Source organism: Macrotis lagotis, chromosome 8 (genome assembly GCF_037893015.1).
Source record: "Macrotis lagotis isolate mMagLag1 chromosome 8, bilby.v1.9.chrom.fasta, whole genome shotgun sequence".
Lineage (NCBI taxonomy): Eukaryota > Metazoa > Chordata > Mammalia > Peramelemorphia > Peramelidae > Macrotis > Macrotis lagotis.
Genome location: NC_133665.1, coordinates 12,599,697 through 12,616,538, shown reverse-complemented (window position 1 = coordinate 12,616,538; position 16,842 = coordinate 12,599,697).

Sequence of the window (16,842 nt, the reverse complement as noted above, 5' to 3'; positions counted from 1 at the left end):
CCAGGTTTTATTTCCTTATTGTTTCCTGGTCTGAACTCAGTGATGTTTTCATTACTGCAGGATTCTTGGTTGGCATGTAGAATTACACCCATCCCACTCATGCATAAGGCCACTCCTGGACCCTGGCCATGAAAGCTTCCAAGACACCCCCTTTCTTTAACAGGAAGCAGGAGTCATGTGCCTCCAGAGATCTGCTAGTTTTGTGAATCTGGCAAGGGGATATTGGTCTTGGATTTGTGTTATTTGCCCAAGAATCTATAAGGCTACTTCTTGCTTAGACAGCAAATGCTTTTGCAAACATACATGGGAAGTCTGTGCTTGCTTCCCCAGGAGAGTGATAAGATTTGCAGACTGCTTTTTTTGAAGGGCGGATGTAGATACAGAAGCAGAGACTAAAGTTAAAAGACTGAAGAGGTGAGGTTTGTTTCATTCTGTTAAATAAACATTTATTAGTGTCGGTTCTGTATAAGACACTGAGGATACAAAGTGAGAAAACTAAACACACCTCACTCTCAAGGAGCTCACAATCAAATAGTAAGGACAAGACAAATAAAAAAAATTCAAGTTATAATGTACATTCATAGGGGATGCACAGATAGAACTTTGGGGGAGTTTTGAGAAAGGAGAGAAGTGAGGAGAAGGAAAGGGAAGGAGAAAAGTAGGAATGGGGTGAAAAGAAAGGAAGCAAAGGAAGAGTATGAAGAAGTAGAGGAGGAGGAAAGAGAGAAGTAAAAAGAAGAGGAGGAAGGAGAGAAAGAAAATGAGGAATAAAGGGGAAGAAGGGAAGTGAAGGGAGAAGAGAATTAACTGATCCTTGAAGGAAGGGCAGATGGAAAAAGGTAAAAGATGTGTGGACGTGTGGGGAGGAGACTATCTCAGCCACAGGGGTGGTGGTGGAGTGATGTGTGAAAAGTCATAGAAGTAGGTAGGAAAAAGCCAAAAGAACTTGAAGGAGAATGAGGTTTACCTAGTAAAAATAATCTGCCTTTAAAGTGAGTGCCCGTTTTCAGGGAACTGAGGGCCCCTGCTAAGTGGGACTTAAGGCAGGATGATGTAGCATAAAAAGCGCTGGATTGGGGATTCAGAGGCTTTGGTTCTAATTTTTTTTCCTTTTTTTTTTTTGCCATTAGCTGGGGCATGACCCTTGAACAATACTAACAGCATACATTTACATAAAGCTTTAAGACCTGCAAAGCCCTTTTCTCACAACTATCTTGTGAGATGAATACTATTTATTTATTTAATGAATAATTTTAATCTGAACTTTGTGATGCACAAAAAAATTCTACATACAAAACAAAACACAAAAAGTGGATTGTATATAAAATGGTATTGTATTCTTAGAAAAGAGAGGAAAGCCAAGTGTTGCACTGAACAGAAAGGTAAGTTAGAGTCTGGAAGATTTGAATTCAAATCTTATCCCAGACAGTAGTTATGTGTCTCTGGACCAGGTCTCTAACCCCTATCTACCTCAGTTTCTTCAGTTGTAGAATGGGCATAATAATAGCCCTAACAGCAATTACCTCTTAGGGCATCCTGAGATATTTATAAAGTGCTTAGCTCAGTCATTGGCACATAGTAGGTTCTTTTAAGAATTTTATTTATTTAAGGCAATGGGATTAATTGACTTGTCCAAGGTCACACAGCCAGGAAATTATTAAGTGTCCGATACCAGATGTGAACTCAGGTTCTCCCAACTCCAGAACTGGTGCTCTATCCATTGCTCCACCTAATTGCCCCAACATATAGGTTCTTGGGTTTTTTTTTTTTTGTTTTAGGTTTTTTCAAGGCAAATGGGCTTAAGTGGCTTGCCCAAGGCCACACAGCTAGGTAATTATTAAGTGTTTGAGGCGGTATTTGAACTCAGGTACTCCTGACTCCAGGGCTGGTGCTCTATCCACTGTGCCATCTAGAAGCCCGAACTCATAGGTTCTTAATAAATGCTTTTTTTCCTTTCTTCTTAATAAATTCCATACATTACTTTCAAAATTGTCCTGTTTGAAGGCAGTTTTCAGATAAATTAATCAAAGTTATCTGTAATCATATAAAAATGCTTGAAATCACTATTGGTTAGAGAAATGAAAATCAAAACAATTCTGAGCTACCACTCCACATTTATCAGATCATCTAATATGACAGAAAAAGAAAATAACAAATATTGGTGAAAATCAAAGGAAAATTGAAATATAAGTGCACTGAATTCTATCTTCTACATATCTGCCAAAGTGATTTTCCAAAAGTGATCATTGTCTGATCATGTCACCATCTCCTTCTTCCTCCTCTCAATAAGCTTTCACTGAGTCAAACCCCAAACAATGACCTTGAACGTCTTCTAGTTCACCACTCTCCCAAAATACCCCACCACCAACAAAACTCTTCTGGTTCAGTATATAGTGAACTAAAGATAAACTTGGAGTATGAAAAACTTGAGTTTAACACATACTAGCTATGTGACTTTGGATAAGTCACTTAATCTTATCTATAAAATGGGATTAAGAAGAACGTCTCCTCCACAAGATTGTGGTGTGGGTCAGTTTGTAAGCCTTAAAGTTCTCTATAGAGGTTTGATATTAGCTATTCTAATCATAGTTCTATGGCTTTCAGATTTTTGAGTCCATGGATTATATTATTCAGGGCTTAGAACATCTGTATCAGGAAGGAAACTTGACCTCACCATCTTCATATCACCCAGGTGTGGCTTCATAAACTCCCAAGTTCCTCTGAAATCCAGGTGTTCCCACCCAAAATATAAGAAGGTCTTTAAGGAGAAGTAGGTGGATCTCTGTAGAAATTGATCTTGCAGTCTATGTGATTTCCCTCTCTCTCCCTATTAAGACATAAGTGCTCTTACCCACCAACACCATTTCATTAGTGCTGTTTTGGAATAGAAACAATTATTTCCCAAGGATCAAATACACTTGAAAGGAAAGTAACAAAGTCCCAACTAAGAGTAGGATTATAAAATCATAGATTTAGAGTTGGAAAAGACCTTAGAAGACCATGAATCCTCTAATCTTGCAAGTGTAGAATTGTGGTCAGATAGATTACCTGGCTTACTCAAAGTCACACAGATGTCTGATCTCATAGGAACAGGATTTAGTTTCAGGTCCTCCGAGGTCAAATCCCAAACTCTTCTTTTGTATCCTCTGAGGTCCAGAAGTCAAATTTCACAATGAAATGTTTTCACTAATGTTTTTCATTAATTATAAGAGATAATATTTGAATAGCATTTTAAGTTTGCAAAGCATTATTGATATCATTATGCTTTTTATAGATAAAGAAATCAAGGCTGAGAGATTCAATAACTTGCCCAGGAATTCACTGTTGGGATTCAAGTCTATGTCTTCCTGATGCCAACCACTCGGGGACAAAAGACCAACAAAAATTTCTTTTTGGAAGATGGAGATTGAATTAAAGGAATTCTAAGAGGTATAGTTGAGAAAAAAGAACATTCCAGGTATGGAGGAATGGCTGGTACAAAGGCAAGGAGAAGGAGAAATTGTATGTGTGAGAAGTAGCAGGTAAACCCCTATGACTGGATTGTGGAGTGTGTGGAGAGAGGTAATGTGTTAATGCTTTACTCCCATTTTTTGGATTCTTATTTCACAATATAACTAATATAGAAATATGTTTAACATGATTTTATATGTATAATATATATCAGATTACTTATAGTGATGGAGAAGGGAAAGGGAAGGAGGGGAGGGAGAAAATTGTGGAACACAGAATCTCACAAAAATGAATAATGAATACTATCTTTACATGTCTTTGGAAAAAATAAAAAGAAAAGTAATGTGTTAGGAAAAATTGAAAAAAGGAAGAAACAAGGTTTTGAAGACATTAAATGTTAAAGAAGAAGAGTTTATATTTGTTTATAGAGAAAGAAAAAATAACAAAAAAAGCACATTTTAAAAAATAAAAATCCTGGGGCAGTTAGGTGGCATGGGGCAGCTAAGCGGTGCAGTGGATAGAGCACTGGCTCTGGAATCAGGAGTACCTGACTTGCCAAAGCAAGTCACTTAATCCCATTGCCTTAAATAAATGAAAGTAAAAAAAAATAAAATATTATGTTTTGGTCTGCATTCATAATCCATAATTATTTCCCTGGTTGTGGATGGCATTTTTCATCACATGGTTTTTGGAATTACCACTGGTCACTGTATGGTTGAAAAGAGCTAAGTCTATTAGAGTTGTTTGTCATACAGTGTTTCTTTGGCTATGTACAATATCCTCCTGGTTCTATTCACTTAACTCAGTCTTGGTTCATGTAAGTCTTTCCATGTTTTTCTAAAATCTGCCTGCTCCTTGTTTCTTTTGGAGTAAAAATATTTCAATATATCAGAACCCCAATTGATGGTCATCCCCTCAATTTCAAATTCATTGCCATCACAAAAGGAGTTGCTATAAATATTTTTGTACATGTGATTCTTTCCCCTTTTTAATGATTCTTTTGAAATACTGGCTTAGTAGTGGTATTGCTGGATCAAAGAGTATGCACAATTTGATTGTCCCTTGGGCATAGTTCCAAATTGCTCTTCAAATTGATTAATAATAATGTTGGAATGAATTTGTCAAGAGTTCATGGTCACGGGGGCAGCTAGGTGGTACAGTGGATAGAGCACCAGTCCTGGAGTCAGAACGACTTGATTTCAAATCCAGCCTCAGACCCTTAATAATGATCTAACTATGTAACCTTGGGCAAGTGACTTAACTCTATTGCCTTGCAAAAAAAAGTTCATTATCACAAATAAGTCCAATTCTCTTGTGCCATCTCAAAAATGATAAATATATCAAAATAAAACCACAATAAAATAAAAACAAAAAAAGAACAAATTAGGCCTGAAGATCCATAAGTATCAGAATCCGTGAGGATGTACACTCCAACAACAATATATTGCCTTCTTCCATGTTATGGAAGAAGGATTTAGTCACATAACTATTTATGGAAACCTAGAATAAACTGATTGTGTCTGCTCTATCATCTCATTTCTCATGGAGCACATGCTGTCCAGCTATCTTTGTATATGCATGAGAATGAGGTTCCCACTTCCTTAATAGATTTTAATTATTCCCATTCCCCACTCCTTCAGGTTCAGGGTCCCAAATCAATCTAGGTCCCCTTAGTCAATCATCCAAACAAGGCGATTAGAGTTAGCACAATGATATATGATTTAGACTTCATAGTTTGGTGATAAATAAGTCTATACTTTCCTTTAAATCTACCTTTACAATTTTATTTTCTTGCTTTTAGAGCATTAAATTTTTATTCTGCTACTCCTCCTAGAGAATATTGCCTTACTTGAATGCTTGGTAAACAACTGGAACTTTGTTGGGGTCATAGTAGGGCTTGTCCAAAACCTACCTCAGTGAAAAGAAATCCTTAAAGAAAAAAATAATCTTGAAAGAAAGAAAGAAAAACTAAAAGAAACACCAAAAAAAAAATGAATAAGAAAAAATGAGGCCCTAAACAATGCACAAACACTGTAGGGCAAATGAAAAAGAGGGAAATTTTCCAAAGGAAAAAATGACTGACCACAATTATATCTCAAGAAGATAAAATGGTCATATCACAAGACCTTCCAGAATTATTTGGAATCACAAGAAAAGAGATATAAAGAAAGATGTGGGTGGCGTCACTAAGATTGTAAATGAAATTGGTTGAAAGGTTAATAGACTCTAGAATAAAGTGATATAGTTAGAAAGAAAATATGAAGTCAGAAAAACAGAAAAAAATGTTTTTTTTTTTAAAGAATGAAAGGGGAAATATTTCTATATACCATAAGCAGCAGATCCAGAGGCTAGGGATCTTTCCTCTATACCATGATGACTCCATGGCATTGATGCACTGTTTTATTTCTGGAGGGCAGATGAGTTCTAAGTTCTAAGTTTCTTGCAACTTTAAAATTCTATGAATTTATTAAGAAGACTTTAAGAACTTTGAGTTCTCTCCCCTCTCTTCCTTTCCTTTTATTAAACCAATAAGCTATTAAGTAATCATCCAATCTTCCAAATGCCCTCTGATAAGTAGATGAACCTTCATCTCAACGTATGAGTATTTTATTCTTCAAGCACTCTCTTCAGAATTTAAAAAAAATTGCATCGATTTTCTGCCCAAGATTGCTAAGCCTGCATTTTTATATACTAATACATTTTAGGCACAAAATATGACTTCTTCCATAACCCATCCAGACATTTCTCTAGACTTTCTGCTTACTGATCTCATGCTTATGAATCAGATGAAGCCTTAATTTAATGGATTCCTCTCTTTATCCATTGGGGTGAATGATGAGAGTTGAGTGATGGCTTCAGGCAATTTGTTCTCTAATGATCTGGCTAGCTATGGTACTTTACAAAACTCTCCCATTGAGGACTGCCCACAGCCTGATCTAAAACTTCAGACCAGGGTTGGGGTTGGCATATAATAATTTAAATTTGGTGGGAAAATAATAGTTTTTTTGGAAGAAAGAGTTGAGTTGGGACTAAAAAGGAAATATGATCTAAGGGAAAGGCAAGGGCTTTGGAGAAAAGACAAGGAGAAAAGGAGAATAGCATAATGAATCCTGTTGTTAATCTGGGAATAGAGACAATAATAATAGTAATAGCAATATAGAACAATATGGAAAGATGACAATAATAATTGATCAAAATAGTACTTTAAGATTTTCAAGGCATCTTAAATATATTATCTTACTTGAGTCTTGTATCAACACTTTAAAACTGATATTTTAGATACTGTTTTACATTTCTTTTCAGTTAATAAAATCGAGGCTCAAAGTGGTTAAATCACATGCTCATGGTCACACAACTAGTGTCAGAGGCAAGATCTGAACTTAGGTCTTTTTAACTACAAATTTAATACTCTCTCCATAATAACTAGGAACTAAAAATTAGACTGAACTGATATTCAGCACACAGCTCTGTGTTGAATTTTTGTCAGCAGTACTTGAAATATTTAGTAGTAGGATATAGTTAACCTGCATGATCTCTTCCTTGGAAGGTTGGAAATGTGAAGAGACATTGTGGTACAATGGAATGAGTGTTGGTTTTCAAGCTGGAGATCCTGGGTTCAAACTGACTCTCCTACTTTTGATACTTGAATGATCTTGGGAAACTTATTTAAGATCTGTGGCTTCAATTTCCTCTCCTGTAAAATGAGAGGGCTGTACTAGATAAGGTTAAAGGTCCCTTTCCTTTCTGAATGCATTATGATAATATATATATATATATATATATATATATGAAGATATTTCATTTTCAGACTTTCAGATGGTTTTGCTGATTAAATGGGAGCAAAGACAAATGTGAAACATATATATATATATATATATATGTATGTATATACACAGAGAATATGAAAGAAGCTTCAGAGAGAATGTACTTACCCACAACCTAGATTGCTTGTTTCCCAGCTACTTATTTGCATATGAATAACAAGAGAATTTTGGATTTAATAAATAGGGAACCCTAAACCAAAATATAAAGATGTATATATTGTTTATTGTTGGGAGCCAGGGTCTCTAAGCTGTTTGACACAGTTGCAGCAAGAAGACTCAAGGCAGTCACACTGCCTGATAGAACAACATTTCCTTCTTCAATATATATAGGAATTTCATGCATACCAATATGTATAGGTTTATTATTGATTACAATATTTACTTACCCTAATACTGGAATGACTATAAAGGAAGGATTTCAGAAAAATTCCTCGAATAAAACAGATTGTAAACTCTGTTTAAATTTAACAGGACTGCCTCTCCCTGAGGCATACAAAAGGCTTCAACATTATGAAATCTCTGAAAACCCAGCACTGGGAATTCCAAGGAGATGCCACAATATATACAGGGAAAACAGATACAAGATGGGTCAGATAGAATTCCAGGGAAATTAATAGTTTTGCCCCCCTTACCATACACAGGAATATATGAAAAAGATGGTGAGAAAATAGTTAGTACAGGTGACCGATATGTGAACTCCAGCAGCCTTAGTTTCATGGGAAAGAATAAAAAAGTCACAGAAGCTGTGGCTTCTACCAACTAGGCCAGAAAGAAAAATTGGTTATTGTAAGAGTTAACGGATGGGTGGACAAGCATAAAGACTCTCACTACAGATTGTTAAGGAAGTGTATTGAAAAACATTACTTACACAAAAATATAAAAAACTTTCTATTAAAAGAATTGCTTAATTAATAACTTTAAATGAATTAACAATTATACAATGTAGTAATAAATATGGTAACAGACAGGTTGAGGTCATTGTGGTCTGAGTAGGGATACGAAATCAATTAGCTATATTATTATTACTTAAACTTGTAATCACATGATTAAAACTTGTAACCATATGAACTATATGATTGTTGATGAAAATTGTATACTCTTGTAACCAAGGAAATGATCTCAGCTTGCTTGCTTGCTTGAAACATACATGATTCTGAAACTATAAAAATAAATCCAAGCAGCTGACAGTCAGTCAACCTGCTCCTGCCTTTACCCACTTGTTGACTCAACTCATTTCGCCAACTCTATCCCTCCTGTCAGGTTCCAAGAACCCTGTGGAGGCTGGACCCCCACAGTCTCTCTATATATCTATATCTATCTATATCTATCTATATCTATCTGTATCTATCTATATCTATCTATCTCTATCTCTATCTCTATCTCTATCTCTATCTCTAAATCTATATCTATCCATATCCATATCCATATCCATATCCATATCCATATCCATATCCATATCCATATCTCTCTCTCTCTCTATCTCTCTATCTATATAATCTACATCTACATTTACATCTACATCTATATATCTACATCTGCATCTGCATCTGTATCTGCATCTGCATCTGTATCTGTATATGTATCTATATCCATATCATATCTAATCTATCTAATGTATATGTATATGTATATGTAATGTATATGTATATGTATATGTATATGTATATGTATATGTATATGTATATATCATCTATCTATCTATCTATCTATCTATCTATCTATCTGTCATCTATCTATCTATCTAGGACAAATATATATTACCTGGTTTTGGCTTAGCTATCAGAAATGAGATTTTAGCAATATGTTGGTTAACCACCAGAAGATAAATGAGGGTTTTCATTAACAGGATCCAGTCAGCCCAAACCAAGGAACAGCTAGTGTAATCCTCAGAGATGTGTAAAAGAGAGGAGTTACCTCTATTTACTGCTACCTGTTCCCTGGGAGTTTGAAGCCCCTCAGATCATATAAATGCAGAATGGCAATATTTTAGTCTTAAGATGTGTGCCTCACCACTATGGAACTTTATATCTGACCATTCTCTCCCACCAACAGAGTGCATTAGTAAGAGAGTATAATCCAGGTGTATAGGTAGAATATTATGTTTTTATTATTTTTTTATGTTTTTTTTTTGCAAGGCAATGGGGTTAAGTGGCTTGTCCAAGGCCATGCAGCTAGGTAATTATTAAGTGTCTAAGGTTGGATTTGAACTCAGGTACTCCTGACTCCAGGGCCGGTGCTCTATCCACTGCGGCACCTAGCCACCCACTGTTTTTATTATTCTTGATTTTGAATAAATGCTTTTGTTAAAAGTTAATTGAGTCACAAGATGGAGAATGGCCTATACATTCTATGATACAACCAATATGTGAAATTTGTTTTGCTCAACCATGTACACTTTTTAACATTTCTTTTTCTTGGCAAAGTGGGAGTGCAAAGGGAGAAAGAGATAGGGTATCAAAAAAGGAAAGAATAAAACAGGAAGGTCATTGAGATATCTTTTTTCTTTTTCTTTTAAGATTTATTTATTTTGAATTTTACAATTTTTCCCTTAATCTTGCTTCCCTCCCCCACCCCCACAGAAGGCAGTCTATTAGTCTTTACATTATTTCCATGTTAGACATTGATCTAAGTTGAATGTGATGAGAGAGCAATCATATCCTTAAGGAAGAAAAATAAAGTATAAGAGACAGAAGAATTACATAATAAGATAATGGTATTTTTTCTACATTAAAGGTAGAAGACCTTTGGTCTTTGTTCAAACTCCACAATTCTTTCTCTGGATAAATTGTGCCTGATTGTTGCATTGATGGAATGAGCAAGTCCATTAAGGTTGATCATCACCCCCGTGTTACTGTTAGGGTGTACAGTGTTCTTTTGGCTCTGCTCATCTTGCTCAGCAGCTCAGCATCAATTCTGAATTCCCATCCCTCCTGGTTTCTAATAGAACCATAGTGTTCCATGACATACATATACCACAGTTTGTTAAGCCATTTCCCAATTGAAGGACATTTACTTTATTTCCAATTCTTTGCCGCCACAAACAGGGCTGCTATGAATATTTTTGTACAGGTGACATTTTTGCCCTTTTTCATACTCTCTTCAGGGTATAGACCCAGTAGTGGTATTGCTGGATCAAAGGGAATGCACATTTTTGTTGCCCTTTGGGCATAATTCCAAATTTCTCTCCAGAAAGGTTGGATGAGTTCACAGCTCCACCAACAATGTATTAGTGTCCCAGATTTCCCACATCCCTTCCAACATTGATCATTGTCTTTCTGGTTATATTGACCAGTCTGAGAGGTATGAGGTGGTACCTCAGAGATGCTTTAATTTGCATTTCTCTAATACTTAGTGATTTAGAGCAATTTTTGATATGACTATGGATTGCTTTGATTTCCTCATCTATAAATTGCCTTTGCATATCCTTTGGCCATTTGTCAATTGGGTAATGGCTTGTTCTTTTGAAAATTTGACTCAGGTCTCAGTATATTTTTAGAAATGAATCATTTGTCAGAAATACTAGTAAAAATTATTTACCAATTTACTACATTTCTTTTGATCTTGTTTAGAGTGCATTTGTCTGTGCAAAAGCTTTCTAATTTAATGTAATCAAAATTATCTAGTTTGTTTTTAATGATGTTCTCCATCTCTTCCTTGGTCATAAACTGCTTCCCTTTCATAGATCTTCTAGTTTGCTTATAATATTTTTTATGTTTAAATCCAGTATCCATTTTGATTTTATTTTGATATAGGGTATGAGATGTTGGTCTAATACAAATTTCTTCCATACTGACTTCCAATTTTCCCAACAGTTTTTATTGAAGAGAGATTTTTTTTTTATCCCAATAGCTGAAATTCTTTGGGTTTATCAAACAGCAAGTTACTATAATCATTTCCTGCTATTGTACCTTGACTAGTATTTTTAATATAATTTTAGGAAGTAATCAAGAATTGGTAGGTGGGGAAGGCAGGGCAAGTTGCCAGACTGGAATTGGAAATAGGGACTTTTGGATCTCATGAGCAGTAGAGATAGAAATAAAAACAAAGGTCAGGAATACAGGCAAGGCAAGTCAAGATATTGAAATATGGTTGGAATCAGAGAGAATGGGGTCAAGTTGCACAACCCCAAGTCATTGAGGTCCATGCAAGAATGTATAGAGGAAATGCTGCAATTTAGATTTCTAGCCTGGAATTGGTTAGGGTGGGAGAGAACTATCTCCAAGAGCAAGGGAAATAATCAGGGGTTTTAAATGTGTGCCTGACTGTAGTACTTTTGGTTTTGGTCTGTAGGTTAATATTCCCTGCCCAAGTCAGCAGGTATCTTTGAGATACTAACATTTTGGGGCCCAATTCATATACTAAGAGTTTAATAAAAACAAAAACTGTAGATTATGGTTCTATTTCTTTCTACAAACTGTGATTTAGTCGCAATTTGCCTCAATTTTCTCAACTGCAAAATCTTCTGAAATATTTGCTCTTGCTTTGATAGTCAAAATCTGAATGCAGTTGTTTGTTTATTTAAGCCATATATTGAATGTTAGTGAAAAATAGTCAAACCAATCCATAAAATTTCATTTTAAAATTATACATTTGTCTCACGTCTATACTTTAATCAATTCTGGCTATAATTGAATTCAATAGCTGTTGATTAATGATCTATTAAGCACTATTAATACTTTGTTGGATGCTAAGGAGTGAAAAGCAATTGTGTCTATCCTCAAGGTTCTTATAGTTCAGTAGGAGTAATGAGGCATGGACACAATTAAAAATTATCTAGATGACAAGAATCCAGTAAAAAAAAATCTTATGAAGTGCTAAGAGGGATTCAAAAAGAGAAAAAGAGATTACTTTTAGTTAGAGAGATCAGTGAAACTTCATGGAGGAAATTTATGTCTGAAGGAGGGGAAGATTTCAGCATCATATCTGAAGGAAGGACATAGGAAAAAGGGACTAGATCTATTATTTCATAAGTCTGGGTAATGAACACCTTCTACCAAAAGAGACTGACATCTGTTCCTCAACTGAGTTGTCTGTGACATTAAGACATTAAACATTTTCACTAGATCATAAAACTAATTTGTGCCAGAGAGGACTTGAACCCATTTGTTTCTCCATCTTCATGCTTTTTCTATCCTTACATCTTCCCACCTAAATTAACACTTTCTGCATGTGGTCTGGCCTTTTGCACCCAGGACTTTTAGAATCCACGACCCTAGGGATACATAGCAACTATCTGAGACTGGATTTGAACACAGGTCTTCTTGACTCTAGGCCTAGCACTGCATCCCCTAATTGTCAAGTCAAGGAACTTGGGTTTGAATACAAGCTTTGTCACTTATTCTTAGTGGGGAATCAAGTAACTTAACCTCTTTTGTCTTCAGGTTCCTCACCTATAAAATATTCACTGGACCTAAAAAGGTTCAACTCTAACTCTGATACCATGATCCCAGGACATACCATATTCCTACTGATCTAATTTGGTAGAATAATATTTCTTCAATATATATGAATATTTCCATGTGGAAAAAAAATCTCTGTTTTTTTGTTACCTCTGCATAATTCTTTCTATTTCTAAAGTTCTCTGATATTGACTGTTTGACAAAACATAGGTACAATCAAAATCAAAAGGGGTGTTTTGATATGCATTTTATCATAGATAGAGATATCTTTATTTAAAGATATTTATTAGATATGTTTTTAGACATGAGACTTGTATTAAATGCTTTAGAATATTTTTCTTTGATAGTTTAAATTTTCCTTTTGTATTGCTGATAGCTTTTATTTACACCAGTCAAGTACATATGTGTATATGCAACAGAATTATATGTACACATGTGTGCATATTATAGCATGCTAATTATATTATAATATATTTAATATATCATATGTTGTTTCAGTTGTGCACAACCTTTTATTACCTAATCTTGGCAAAGATTCTGAAGTGGTTTTCCAATTCCTTCTGTAGTTTATTTTTCAAATAAGGAAGCCAAGGCAAACAGTAAAGTCACAGTTAGTAAATGACTGAGGCTAGATTTGAACTGAATTCTTCCTGACTCCAGTTTTTATGCACTGTGGCAGGCAGCTAGATGCCCCCACATTACATATACACATTCATACACATACATTCATACACACTCACATAATTTCTCTTTGTCTGTTGAATCCTCCCTTATAGCAAAATAAAACCATTTAGGAAAACAGACTAAGTAACAGTAGATGAGAGTTAATGTAACATTCTGCTGCTTTAAACCTCAAACTCTCTATGTAGAGAAGAGTTTCATTGCCTTATCTTCTATACTGAGTGATCATTGCAATGAATGTTACTTTGGTTACCTTTTGGTATTGTGTTTATTTATATCAGTTTATTTACCATTATTTACATTGTTATCATGGTTCTTTTCACTACATGCTGAATCAGTTAAAAGGTCATGGGATTTGGGGTCAAAGAACTAATCCCAACTTTACCACAGACTATTTGTATAACCTAGGGCAAATCCCTTATCCTCTCTGAATCTAAATTCTCTCATCTATAAAATGGGGAAGTTAGGCTCACTGACTGCATAGATTTTTACAGCTCTCAATATTTGTTTCAAAGCATATTCCTTTCTAAGTTCTCCTGTCTTTGTATGTTTCTCTCAATTCCTCTTAATCATAATTTCTTAGGATGTGAAACAATATTTTATTACAGTCATATTTTAATCACAATTGGTTTAATCATTCCTCAGTCAATGTTTCCAGCTTTTTGCCATTTCTTTGGTAATTTTAACAGCCAATAAGAATCATCAGTTGGAATGAGCATGGTTGATTCAATTTATTCATTCAGACCAATCAACAAATTATTCCAGTTACTTTAATTGACCTACTTGGCAAAGTGATTGATTGGTAGGCAAATGGTCCAAATTGGCTGAATAACAGTTGATTCAGTAACTCCCAGAGTCACATCTTTGTCAGCACAACAGCTATAAAATATTTTCTTTTTTCAAATCACAACTTTTAATTCATTCATATATTTATCCAAACACAGATGAAAGGCATATGATAGATATCAGATATGTTTAGGGACTGGGTCTCTTATTTCTCTAATATAGGGAAATTCTGGATAAGGTAACTGCTGTACCAATGAAGGGAAGTACCTTTTCTGCAACTTCCAGTCTTAGACTTGCAGAGTTGTCTAGAACATGAATGATCAGAAGAAGGACCTGAAGCCATACTTTTCTTGCTTCATTGTCAGCTCTCTATCCATGGAAAAGAGTATGAAGAAAACTATAAGATAATATCTTCCCTCAAGGGTCTTGTAATCTATTGGGGATTTGAGACATACATAAAAATTATAATACAAAATCAAAATGAGAGAGACCAACAAAGTATTAGGCAGGATCTCATCAGATCCTACGGGCTCAGGAAACATATCTATGCAAATCATTCATATGTACACACACACACACACACACACACACACACACACACACATATCCAACCCAAATCTCTCTCCTGAATTGCAATCCACATCAACAACACCGGACATCTCCAAATGTATTGTCATATCATAAACTTTATATGTCCAAAACAAAAACTTATTATTATTTTTCCTTAAAACTTTTCTTCTTTTGAATTTCCCTATAACCATTGAAGGAACAAACCTTTTGGTTGCCCATAAATTTTCAACTCTTGATTTAATTCTCATCTCCTCACTAAACCCTTTACAATTAATCAGTCATCAAGTCTTATGTATATTCACAAATTATTTTGCATAAGTCTGTCTCCTTTCTTTTTACATGGTTACCACTCTAGGTGATATTGTGGATAGGATACCTTGGATATGTTCTACCTATATGACCTTGGACAAGTCAGTTGACTCAGCCTCAGTTTTCTCACCTTTAAAATAGAGATAATAGTAATAACATCTACTTCACCAGGATTGTTGTGAAGATAGAATGAGAGAAAATATGTAATTAATTAATGTGATTAATCATTTTAAAAACCTTAAAGCACAATGTAATAATAGAAATTGTACCTTGTCTTTACAATGTTACTGTGGAAAAAGTGATGCCTTTAAGAAGCAAAAGATATACTGATGGTCTGTGTGCCTTTGGGCAAGACATTTATTTCCTAAGACTTCAGTATTTTCATATTTAAAATAAAAGGGTTAGCCCAGAAGGTTTCTGAGGTCCCCTCCAGATTTAGATTTATGATTCCATGATGTGATGACCCTTGCTCTTCCTGCCATCAGAGTTTCTCACCAACAACTCATCCTCCATAGTTGCCAAAGTGTTATTCCTAAAACATATACCAGAGCAACTATCACAGTTCAGAAAGTTCTGAGAACTCTCCTCTGACCTCTAGAAAAAAGATAGTCTCCTCTACTTGACTTTTTAAAAAACATTTTAGATAAAATTTTAATTGATTCTACCAAACTAAATACTTCTTTTTTCTTTACATTATTTAAAAACATTTTTATTTTTAATTTTTTAATATTTAATATTTATTTATTCTCATTTTGTACAAATAATATTTTTTATACATTAATAAAATATTCTTGTTTAAGAGTAAACAAAATACCCTTCCCCCCAAAAATATAGACTTGCTTGAGTGATAAAGTAAATGGGAGAGAAAAAATTAAAATTAATAAAAAATAATAGTAATAATTGTAGGTATGGCCAGGTGCCGCAATGGATGGAGCACCAGCCCTGGAGCCAGGAGCACCTGAGCCCATATCCAGCCCCATACACCCAACAATCACCCAGCCATGTGACATGCAAGCCACCCCAACCCCACTGCCCTGCAAAAACCAAAAAAAAAAAAAAAAAAGAAAAGAAAAAGAAAGACCCAAAATAAAATAAAATAGTAATAATAGTAGGGGTGGCTGGGTGGCGGACAGAGCATTGACCCTTGGGCCAGGAGCATTCGGGTCCAAATCCGGCCTCAGACAACCAACGATCACCCTGCTATGTGGCCCCAGGCAGGCCACCCAACCTTATTTGCCCTGCACCCCCCCCCCCCAAATAATAATAATAAAAAATGTGCTTCAGTCTTTGTTCCAACACCAACAACTCTGTCATGGGTGGATCACATTCTTTATGGTAAGTCCATCGCAAAAGTTACTTTCATATTTTTCCACCATTGCCATTGCTGATTGCAACTCCCTCCTTTCGTATTTCTCCACTACTATGTACTATATTTTCTTTGTCTCCTTTCACTCTGTCTCTGCTGTAGGGTAGCTGAGTGGCACAGCAGAAAGATCCCTGGTCCTGGGGCCAAGAGGCCCCGAGCCCCCCTACCACCCCTTAGGCCCAGCATCCACCTGGCCCGGACAGGCCATCCAATCCCAGCCCCTTGTAAGAAGTAAAAAAGAAAATGTGTTATATCTGACCACTCTCCCCCCATGGTCCATGCTCTGCTCCATCACTCACATCCCCCCTTCCCCCATTCCCCCCCTCTCCTTCTTACTCCATATGCCTATACCCCATTGAGTATATATGCTGTTTCCTCTCCTAGCCACCTCTGATAAGAGTGAAGATTCCCTCATTCCCCCTTGTCTTCCCCCCTTTCATATCATTGCAATAGCTCA